The sequence below is a fragment of the Drosophila kikkawai genome, unplaced genomic scaffold (genome assembly GCF_030179895.1).
Source record: "Drosophila kikkawai strain 14028-0561.14 unplaced genomic scaffold, DkikHiC1v2 scaffold_21, whole genome shotgun sequence".
Classification (NCBI taxonomy): domain Eukaryota; kingdom Metazoa; phylum Arthropoda; class Insecta; order Diptera; family Drosophilidae; genus Drosophila; species Drosophila kikkawai.
In genome coordinates, this window is record NW_027222547.1 from 100,625 (window position 1) to 112,357 (window position 11,733).

The window sequence follows — 11,733 nt, forward strand, 5'->3', positions numbered from 1 at the left end:
AAAAAATTTTGTAATTAGACTTAGCTGCCTTGTCCTCGGTCGTCGCTGCTGTCGTCGCTGCCGCTGTCGCTGTTGTTGTAGATTTATTTGTAACCGCTGCTGTTGTTGTTGCTGCTGCTGTCGTTGTAGATGTTGTTGTTTCTGCTGTGGTCTTCCTTCCTTCTATACGTCTGGTTTCGGCTTGTTGTTTTTGATTTTTGTGTTGTTGTTTTTTTTTTTTTTTGAGGGTGTCTTTGTTTTTTAATTTTTCCTTTGGCACTTTTTTGGAGGTGTTTGTATATTTAATTTTCGACTTTGCACTTCACTTCATTTGGAGGAGTCGGTATTTTTTATTTTTGTCACGATAGGGTTTTTTTTTTTTTTTAATTTTGTCACGATAGATCTTTTTTTTTTTCACTACCGCGACTTTTCGATGTTTTGGCCTCGAAAAAAACGCCCACAATAAATTTGTGTTATTTATTTTTAAATTTTGTCGATTTCTCGACCACAAAAATTTTTTTTTTTTACCAATATTTTTTATTGGAAAATTTTGCTTTTTTAAACAATAAGGACTCTTTTTCTATCCTTTTGCTTTTTTTTTTTATACTCTGTTCCTTACCACGGGTGGGGGGAAACAAGAGTTCATTATTTTGCTACCTTTTAGCTACAAGTGTTACTTTGCTTCGCTTAAAGGAGCTGGCCTTTCTCTGAGTCCCTTACCATAGAGGGGGAAACTGCAGAGTTATCGAAGTAAATTTCTTCGAAGGCTCGATTGACCAAAATGAAAACCCCAAATAAATTAGAAGTCTTCATATGCTGAGTTTTTGTAAGAAACTGATTTTATTCCATTCAAACCCTAGCTTATATAGCTAACATGAGAATGTACATTGTAGATCTTAGTTCTAGACCCACGCATCGGACAGTTCCCGATCGTGAGAAATATTTTAAGTGAGATAAGGGTGCACACAGGCAACCCGATAGCGCATATCTTGAACAAACTCAGACCGCTCACAGGAGGTCATATTTCGGGTTACTTGTTACATAATCTCAAGTGGCGGGTTTACTTACAGATAGACAAGTACAGTGCGCTGTGGCAGGGATTTATTTAATGCTTAACAGATGCATCTTATCTATTTACATGTTCATGTGTGAACAATATTGTTGGTTACATTTATTTTGTTATTTCCCAACATTAATTGCCCAGCTTCATTTTTGTATGGTCCATATGTCTTATCCAAAATTCGTTCTCGTGCCAGTTCACTAACATTAAAATTTTTCGGGCTCTCTTCAAACAGAGGTTGAGTTGCTATCAATGGAGATGAATTGGGGGAGGATTGCCTTGATAATACACTTGCTGCGTGGAGAGACGTTTGACTTGATATTGCAGGTGATTTATTTAAGTGGTGATCGGGTGGTGAGAATGAAAAATCATCGTCTATAGCGGGTTGGGAGTAAAATTGATCATCATCATCATCATCATCATCATCTCTATTATCATTGCGAGTATTCTCATAATCATCTTCTTCAGCACTTTTCAACCTCCAATCCGATAGATTGTATTCATCTTCTTCAGCATTTGAATTTTTGTTAGGCGCAGTATAAAATGTAAGTTTCCTCTTTTTCATATGCGGAGTTTTATTTTCAATCTCCATCTTAGTTTTATCATATTGGTTCTCTTTGTGTTTATTGTACTCAATTTTTTTGGTATGATTGACAAGTTCATTTAGCGGTTCAGTTATCGGCTTAAATGTTTCTTCTAAACCCATAGTATTCTGACTTTTAAATTGTTTTAGCTCTAAAAATTTTTTTTTTAAAGCATTTCGAGTTTTATTCAATTGTGATAAAATATTTTGGTTCATTGTGATGAAATTTTAGAATGTTTCAATCGAAAGAACAATACTGGTTATATCTGTCTCGGAGTCCGGTATGCACTGAGAAATAAATAATAAATCATGATCATATATACCTAATCTGATAAACCGACCTGATAATCAGACCTGATCTGTTTATCAGGTCTGATAAACCGTATCAGGTCTGATAAACCGTATCAGGTCTGATAAACCGACCTGATAATCAGACCTGATCTGTTTACCAGGTCTGATAAACCGTATCAGGTCTGATAAACCGACCTGATAATCAGACCTGATCTGTTTATCAGGTCTGATAAACCGTATCAGGTCTGATAAACCGACCTGATAATCAGACCTGATCTGTTTATCAGATCTGATAAACCGTATCAGGTCTGATAAACCGACCTGATAATCAGACCTGATCTGTTTATCAGGTCTGATAAACCGTATCAGGTCTGATAAACCGACCTGATAATCAGACCTGATCTGTTTACCAGGTCTGATAAACCGTATCAGGTCTGATAAACCGACCTGATAATCAGACCTGATCTGTTTATCAGGTCTGATAAACCGTATCAGGTCTGATAAACCGACCTGATAATCAGACCTGATCTGTTTACCAGGTCTGATAAACCGTATCAGGTCTGATAAACCGACCTGATAATCACACCTGATCTGTTTACCAGGTCTGTTTTCATTTTTTAACTGAAATATAAAGGCTGAAAAATAAATTTCCCAAGTCCCCTTTCCCAAATAAAAATTTGTAATATTTTTTATATATATAAAAATTTTTTTTTTATTTATTTTTGTTTTCATTTTTTAACTGAAATATAAAGGCTGAAAAAGAATTTTCCCAAGTCCCTTTTCCCAATAAAAAATTTGTAATTTTTTTTTAATTTTAATTTTTTTTTATTATTTATTGAAATTTGTACTTAAATCTATTTTAACGTTCCCATCCTTCAGCTTTTGGAGAGAATACGACCCTGAAGAAATGTTTTGGATTACCTCATCACTAAGGCGCGAGAACCTCTCCGGGAGGAATACATTCCTTGTATCCAGTTCCACCATAATATTGGTGCCGTACCTTCCCGTCACCCGCCTGGCCGAATAAATATGAAACGGTATATTCATCGGCAGCTTGTGAAAGGTAAACTTCCTTTTCACTCTGCAGGCGTTGAAGGCCTGCATCTGAGGGTCTTCCTCAATATCCCTCAAAAGGGCATCGATGTCCTCCTGCGTGACCCCAGTGGGGAGGTTGGAGGCGGTTGAGTTGGAGCTGGTGGAGCTTGTAGAGCTGGTGGAGCTGGATGCGTTGTTGGAGTCGGTGGAGCTGGCGGAGCTGGTAGAGCTGGTGGAGCTGGTAGAGCTGGTGGAGCTGGTAGAGCTGGTGGTGGTGGTGGTGAACTGGTTCATGATGCTGCTGTTGCTGCTACTGTTGTTGCTGCTGATGCTGGTGGCTGAATGATATTTTTCCTACACGAGGTCCCTGAATTTATACCCGCCAAGGAGCATATTTCTCCTCCCACTGCTATCCACTTGTACTATGGTATTCGGTCTCAAGGGATAGAACGTCTAGCTTTGTAAAAGGTCAAAGTGTCCACTTCATGTGAAGTGGTTACGAAGGGTATGGGAAGAATTACAGTCTAGCAAAAATTTAAGGCATAAATGTCCACAGTTAAAAGTACCAAATTTTTGGAAACGCTGATAATTATATCTTATTTTTTCCCCTAAATATCTAATTATTTCTAAAGGCGGCTGCAAGTTACCAAAACTGTCAAAGTAGTACGAGTCTGATCCTTTCTTATAATACGCCACCCAATGCGTTCCTTCTGATGATGAGTCTGCTAAATTTATTATTCCACACTCGGAATAATGTGGTACTTTGGGTATCTCATCTCTCATATAAACCCCCCGAAAATGTGGAATATTTTTAAAGGCAAACTTCAATATATCAAAATTGGAAAGTGCTCTCTTGGGTAGCTCATTTAATAGTTTTTTTGTTTATTATTATTTTTTGAAAATGATATGCCATAGCCTTTCTTGTATGGTTGCAGGTACAAGCCTTTACCCAACGATACAGATTCCATTTTTCTGTTATGTCTCTGGTTTTCCTCAAGTTGTGCCTTTGCCATCTTTGCATTGTTAATTGATTTTACAATTGCAGCGCTACCTGACGCTAAACTACCCACAGCGCTAAGGGCTGTTAAAATAGGTACCAATGGTAAAAAACCACCAACTTTGGGAACTGCTATTACCCGTGGAATTACAACATTTTTCTTACATCCCATTGATTTCGATACTGCACTGCGTGCCACTTTAACAGCATTCAATATGTCAAGTGGCTTATGCTTTCGCAATTCGGTGGTTGCCTTTTTGATGATTGATGCAAGAGATTTTTTCACCACTTTCTTTTTCTGTTGCTTTGCTCCCATACCAAATTTCTTTTTTAGCTTCATCATGTTTGTAACAAAATATGATGCAGCCCTCTCACTAATGCTGCTATCCGCTGCTTTTACTCGATCCCAAGCCCTATCAATTAAAATCGAGTCTGCTTTATGACGTTCCCCCAAATCCTTTGTATTTGAATATGCTATATCGTGTTCCCTACAAGCTTCGTCTAAGCCGTTGATCCCCCGATCACCGCGAGCTAATCGTTTCTCTAGCTTCGTACCAGGTCCACAGTAATTATACCCAGGTATATGAGCCTCAAAGGGAAGAGTGTTTATTAAATTATTTATGAGACCTGTACCCTGTTTGACATTTGATTTATGACTGGTAATATTATAAAAATGTTTACCCATTTTATATCAACCTCAATTAACGACTGGTTGTCTTTGAATGAAGTACATATCTCTAAAACATGCGTTTATTAAGACAAAATAAAAAAATCATAGTAAAAAACATTGAAAGTGGTGGTGATGGGGAGAGTAAACATCGGCGTCACAGTTCACTGCTCCCAAACACGATCAGAGCTTTGGTGGTAGGTCCCTCCAATTGCGGAAAAACTAATGTGATGATTGCCTTAATCGAGGACCCAAACGGCCTGAAATTCGAAAATATATACGTGTATTCAAAGAGTTTATATCAACCGAAATATGAGTATTTGGAAAAACTTGTAAAACCAATACGAGGAATGGGATATTATACATTTTCAGCGAATGACAGTGTTTTGTCACCAGAGGAAGCTAAAAACAATTCCATCATGGTGTTTGATGACGTAGCGTGTGAAAAGCAAACTGCTATTCGCAATTATTTTTGTATGGGGCGACATAGAAATATTGATTCATTCTATTTATGTCAAACGTATACACATATTCCAAAACATTTAATACGAGATAATGCAAATTTTATTATAATGTTTAAGCAGGACGATATGAACCTTCGTCACATATATCGAGATCATGTTCATTCTGATATGAATTTTGAAACATTCATGGAAATTTCACGAAAGTGTTGGGTCGATAAATTTGGATTTCTTGTAATCTCTAAAGACGATGATATGAAAGCTGGACGATATAGAAAAGGATTCGATCAATTTATTATACTTGAATAAATAATAATGATAATATAAATATAATAATATTATTGTGAATAAAGTCAGTTCAGACTCAAGCATCATAATGACTACATCATTGACAATAGCTCTAAATGGGAATACATCTGTACTTAGCGAGAATTTTTTCCCACAAATTGAGCTAAAACGTAATTATGAATGTGCTCTAATTGATTTTTATACATTCAATTCTATACCGAATGTTGATAAGGGGAACAACTTATTTCATATTGGGAACAAAGTCATTGAAATACCAATTGGCTCATATGAGTTTGATGATATTTCAAAATATATTATTAATAAGCTCAAGGAGTATGAGCTTCAAGACAGTATAAAAATAGAGTGTAACATCAACACTTTACAAGTTCAAGTTATTACTAAAAATGAGACCGTATATTTTAATCATGAACGATCAATTGGTCGTTTATTCGGATTTAATAAACGAAAATTAAGACCACATGAGAAAGAAGTTTACATCTCGGATAATCCCGTCAATATTTTAAAAATAAATTCTGTTAGATTGGAATGCAACATTATAAGCGGGTCATATGTAGGGAATAAACCAAATCATGTGCTTCATGAATTTGGAATCAATGTCCCCCCTGGATATAAAATGAACATAACACCACGAAATTTGATTTATTTGCCTGTGAACACCAGAGAAATAAGCATACTAGAAATACGGATAACTGATCAGGACGGAGATTTAGTTAATTTGCGTGGGGAAACTGTATCAATCCGTCTCCACTTACGACCGACAGAATGATTATTTACAATAAAAGGGGTACTCATCGATCCTTTGATAACATTATCAAATCTAAAGCTGAAGTGAAAGCACCATCATCTTCACATCAACGCCCGGCCCTCACATTAAAAAATAAATTGATTTTGAAATCGTTGGGATTTAATATTAAATAAAGTTTATCAACTAATATTCAAATGAATGAGATCTTTTATGTCCAGGAAAAGCCTGCTAACGATGAATCTATTATTAAAAAAGAGTTTCATTCATATTATCCATATCAGCAGAACTTCAAAGCAAATGATGAAGTACGGATCAGTTTGCAAAACCAAGATTTGTATGTCCTTCCATGTGAAAGTTTTCTCCATTTTGAAGGAACGCTTAGCAAAATTATTGACTCAAATACAGGAACGACTAGTACAAATGGCGTTAGCGGTTTGCTCAAAAATAATTGTATGGCCTATTTTCTGGATGAAATAAGATATGAGTTGAATGGCTGTGAATTGGATAGGACGCGTTTTACTGGAATAACAACGACTATTAAGAACTTTCTCTCAGTCGGCCAACAGGAAGGAGCGGCTTATCGCAATGCGGGGTGGAGTGGCGGGGACAATATCCCTTCTGGAGGACATTTCAGTTTTTCTGTACCTTTAAAAATGTTGATGGGGTTCGCTGAAGACTATAAGAAAGTCGTTTTAAACTGTAAACATGAGCTCGTTCTGTTACTTACGAAAAACCCTGATGATATGTTTGTGAAAAATGTTGATGGAAAAATCCATAATATTGCTATAAATAGTATAAGTTGGAAGATCCCCCACATCGTTCCAAGTGACAGTGCTAAAATTAAAATGTTTAATGTAGTAAAGAGTGGAGCTAGCCTCCCACTCGCATTCCGGAGTTGGGATTGTTATATAAATCCGACATTGGTTCAGGGAACACATCATATATGGAATGTCAAGATGTCTGCAAATAGAGAACGTCCACGTTTTGCTGTTATTGCATTTACATTGAATGGAGAGCTAATTACAAACAATTTGAGAAATGCAAAGGTATATCTTAATTCTGAAGTATATCCCTATGAGGATTTGAATGTTAAATATAATGAGAATCGGTTTGCTGTCTTGTATGACATGTATACAAAATTTCAAGAGAGCTATTACAATCGAGAGCCCCGAGCTCTTTTATCTCCGATGGAATTCATGTCGAAGGCTCCTATTGTGGTTGTTGATCTCTCATACCAGAACGAGAGTGTCAAATCAGGAGCGACTGATATAAAAATTTCCACTGAGCTAACTGTTGCGAGTGAGATAAATACAAAGGCATATTGCCTTCTCATCCATGATCGACTAGTTGAATACTCGCCACTAACTGGATTGGTTCAGCGTATCGTCTAACAATTTGGAAAGGATTACTTCATTTAAATTTTTGAATTCATTGCAAGTAGACGTACACGGATCCATCAAAATGCTAACACTAAAAAACAAAGACATCATCTCAACCAGTAATAGCATTCAACAACTTGTAATAAAAATAAATAATTTCATGAAAATGTTTAAACATCAAATTTTCCCCGAACATGAGCAATATCTGGAGGAGTCGCTCAAATATTTTTATAAAAGGATGGCTGATACACCGCTGGTTTCTAATATTCATGGGCAACATTTCACATCTTGTTGTTGGGCACATGATAATGTCGAGGATGGAGTTGATACATGTGCTTGCCATTTCTTTACTGCACGCTCACAAAAATCATTAAAAATTATGAAAATGTATGTTAATTTGGAACATCGCTTTTGATTATTATACTTGAAAAATAAAATTATATTTACAAAAAAAAAATAAATAAATTGATAGCATTTTTTTAATGGTGGAAATGGGATATGGGATATTTCTTTTGCAGCCTTTACTTTTCAGATTGACTGTGGATTTGAGTTTGGGTGGATGGGGTGTTTCACATTGCACCGACTGTTGAGAAACCGTTACAAGTGCATCCTTCACCATCCCTACTTTGGTGAGCTAATTGAGCAGGTTGTTGCACGCACTTGATCTAGTGTAGGTGGGATGAGGGTGGGAAAATTTGACTGCTCTGATCCTCTTTCCAGCGGCGCTACAGTGGGAAAACAAGTGACCTTTTTCAAGTGAGGTATCTCACAGGGAAAATCACAGTCCTGAGTCGTGGGTGGGAACATGTTTCGACTCTGGCGCCCTTGTTCACTTACACCCCGTCCCTTTATCATGTGAGGATGTTGCCTGAACGTTCACGTCTGGCGCCCTTGTGTGAACGTACACGGGATGCTCAGGATCACTCCGGGCGGAGCAGGACCGCCGCCGTGCGCCCTTTTTCAATTGCCTTAAGTGGGTGAACGTACACGTGTGGGTCAGGATCACTCCTGTCGGTGCAGGATCTCCCCGGTGCGCCCTTTTTCAATTGCCTCACCCTCTAAGTGAGGGGTCGTCGGTGCACGTGCATCGATCCGGGGTCTCTACCGGGTTCGCTGCGTTGCATTCGCACTCGTATCCATATCCCTGTGGGAATCCCTTGAACACTTGATCTCAAGTGTCCTTTTACATGCACTGACCCTAATTTATTCCATCTTTATTACCCCCTCTTATGACAGGTTCATATCTCCCCCTAACTAAGTGCATTTTTATTATCTAAACCACTCTAATTTTGACAGCTAATCTATTAATTGCATTTTTATTACCCTTTTTACCGACATCAAAGGTCCCGAAACCAGGCTTATTTAACTACTTATTAGCCTTGTAAAAACTAATATAATTACAAATTGTGAAGTGGATACATGAATTATTAGCTGAGTTGTGAACTTTTTGTTTACAATTTTACAATTGAGTATGCAAATGTATTAGCCATGTAAAAACTAATAAAATTACAAACTCTGAAGTGGATATATGCACTATTATCTGAGTTGTGAACTTTTTGTTTACAAATTTACAATTGAGCATGCAAATGTATTAGCCGTGTAAAAACTAATATAAATACAAATTCTGAAGTGGATACATGAATTATTAGCTGAGCTGTGAACTTTTTGTTTACAAATGTACAATTGAGTATGCAAATGTATTAGCCTTGTAAAAACTAATATAATTACAAATTGTGAAGTGGATACATGAATTATTAGCTGAGTTGTGATCTTTTTGTTTACAATTTTACAATTGAGTATGCAAATGTATTAGCCATCTAAAAACTAATAAAATTACAAACTCTGAAGTGGATATATGCACTCTTATCTGAGTTGTGAACTTTTTGTTTACAAATTTACAATTGAGCATGCAAATGTATTAGCCGTGTAAAAACTAATATAAATACAAATTCTGAAGTGGATACATGAATTATTAGCTGAGTTGTGAACTTTTTGTTTAAAAATTTACAATTGAGCATGCAAATGTATTAGCCGTGTAAAAACTAATATAAATACAAATTCTGAAGTGGATACATGAATTATTAGCTGAGTTGTGAACTTTTTGTTTACAATTTTACAATTGAGTGTGCAAATGTATTAGCCATGTAAAAACTAATATACTTACAAATTCTGAAGTGGATACAGGCATTATTAGCTGAGCTGTCAACTTTTTGTTTACAAATTTACAATTGAGTATGCAAATGTATTAGCCTTGTAAAAACGAATATAAATACAAATTCTGAAGTGGATACATGCATTATTAGCTGAGTTGTGAACTTTTTGTTTACAAATTTACAATTGAGTATGCAAATGTATTAGCCATGTAAAAACTAATATAATTACAAATTCTGAAGTGGATATATGCACTATTATCTGAGTTGTGAACTTTTTGTTTACAAATTTACAATTGAGTATGCAAATGTATAAGCCGTGTAAAAACTAATATAATTACAAATTCTGAAGTGGATATATGCACTATTATCTGAGTTGTGAACTATTTGTTTACAAATTTACAATTGAGCATGCAAATGTATTAGCCGTGTAAAAACTAATATAAATACAAATTCTGAAGTGGATACATGCATTATTAGCTGAGTTGTGAACTATTTGTTTACAAATTTACAATTGAGCATGCAAATGTATTAGCCGTGTAAAAACTAATATATATACAAAATACAGGCATTATTAGCTGCGCTGTGAACTTTTTGTTTACAAATTTACAATTGAGTATGCAAATGTATTAACCTTGTAAAAACTAATATAATTACGAATGCTGAAGTGGATATATGCACTATTATCTGAGTTGTGAACTTTTTGTTTACAATTTTACAATTGAGCATGCAAATGTATTAGCCGTGTAAAAACTAATATAAATACAAATTCTGAAGTGGATACATGAATTATTAGCTGAGTTGTGAACTTTTTGTTTACAAATTTACAATTGAGTATGCAAATGTATTAGCCATGTAAAAACTAATATAATTACAAATTCTGAAGTGGATATATGCACTATTATCTGAGTTGTGAACTTTTTGTTTACAAATTTACAATTGAGTATGCAAATGTATAAGCCGTGTAAAAACTAATATAAGTACAAATTCTGCCGTGGATACATGAATTATTAGCTGAGTTGTGAACTTTTTGTTTACAAACTTACAATTGAGTATGCAAATGAATTAGCCATGTAAAAACTAATATGATTACAAATTCTGAAGTGGATTCAGGCATTATTAGCTGAGTTGTGAACTTTTTGTTTACAAATTTACAATTGAGTATGCAAATGTATTAGCCATGTAAAAACTAATATAATTACAAATTCTGAAGTGGATACATGCATTACTGGCTGAGTTGTGATCTTTTTGTTTACAAATTTACAATTGAGTATGCAAATGTATTAGCCATGTAAAAACTAATATAATTACAAATTCTGAAGTGGATATATGCACTATTATCTGAGTTGTGAACTATTTGTTTACAAATTTACAATTGAGCATGCAAATGTATTAGCCGTGTAAAAACTAATATAAATACAAATTCTGAAGTGGATACATGAATTATTAGCTGAGTTGTGAACTTTTTGTTTACAAATTTACAATTGAGTATGCAAATGAATTAGCCCTGTAAAAACTTATATGAATACAAATTCTGAAGTGGATACAGGCATTATTAGCTGAGCTGTGAACTTTTTGTTTACAAATTTACAATTGAGTATGCAAATGTATTAGCCTTGTAAAAACGAATATAAATACAAATTCTGAAGTGGATACATGCATTATTAGCTGAGCTGTGAACTTTTTGTTTACAAATTTACAATTGAGTATGCAAATGTATTAGCCATGTAAAAACTAATATAATTACAAATTCTGAAGTGGATATATGCACTATTATCTGAGTTGTGAACTATTTGTTTACAAATTTACAATTGAGTATGCAAATGTATTAGCCATGTAAAAACTAATATAATTACAAATTCTGAAGTGGATACATGCATTACTAGCTGAGTTGTGAACTTTTTGTTTACAAATTTACAATTGAGTATGCAAATGTATTAGCCATGTAAAAACTAATATAATTACAAATTCTGAAGTGGATATATGCACTATTATCTGAGTTGTGAGCTTTTTGTTTACAAATTTACAATTGAGTATGCAAATGTATTAGCCATGTAAAAACTAATATAATTACAAA

The 11,733-nt window shown here is 34.9% G+C and overlaps 1 long non-coding RNA gene across 1 annotated transcript; it reads right to left on the bottom strand.

The window, feature by feature from the left end:
• Nucleotides 1-6,172: 6,172 nt before the first annotated feature.
• Nucleotides 6,173-7,135, bottom strand: LOC138929471 (uncharacterized). The gene is made up of 3 exons (XR_011445781.1): nt 6,855-7,135; nt 6,648-6,803; nt 6,173-6,591 (listed from the first exon to the last, which is right to left on the bottom strand). It is a non-coding gene; the product is annotated as an uncharacterized lncRNA (long non-coding RNA).
• Nucleotides 7,136-11,733: the final 4,598 nt, after the last annotated feature.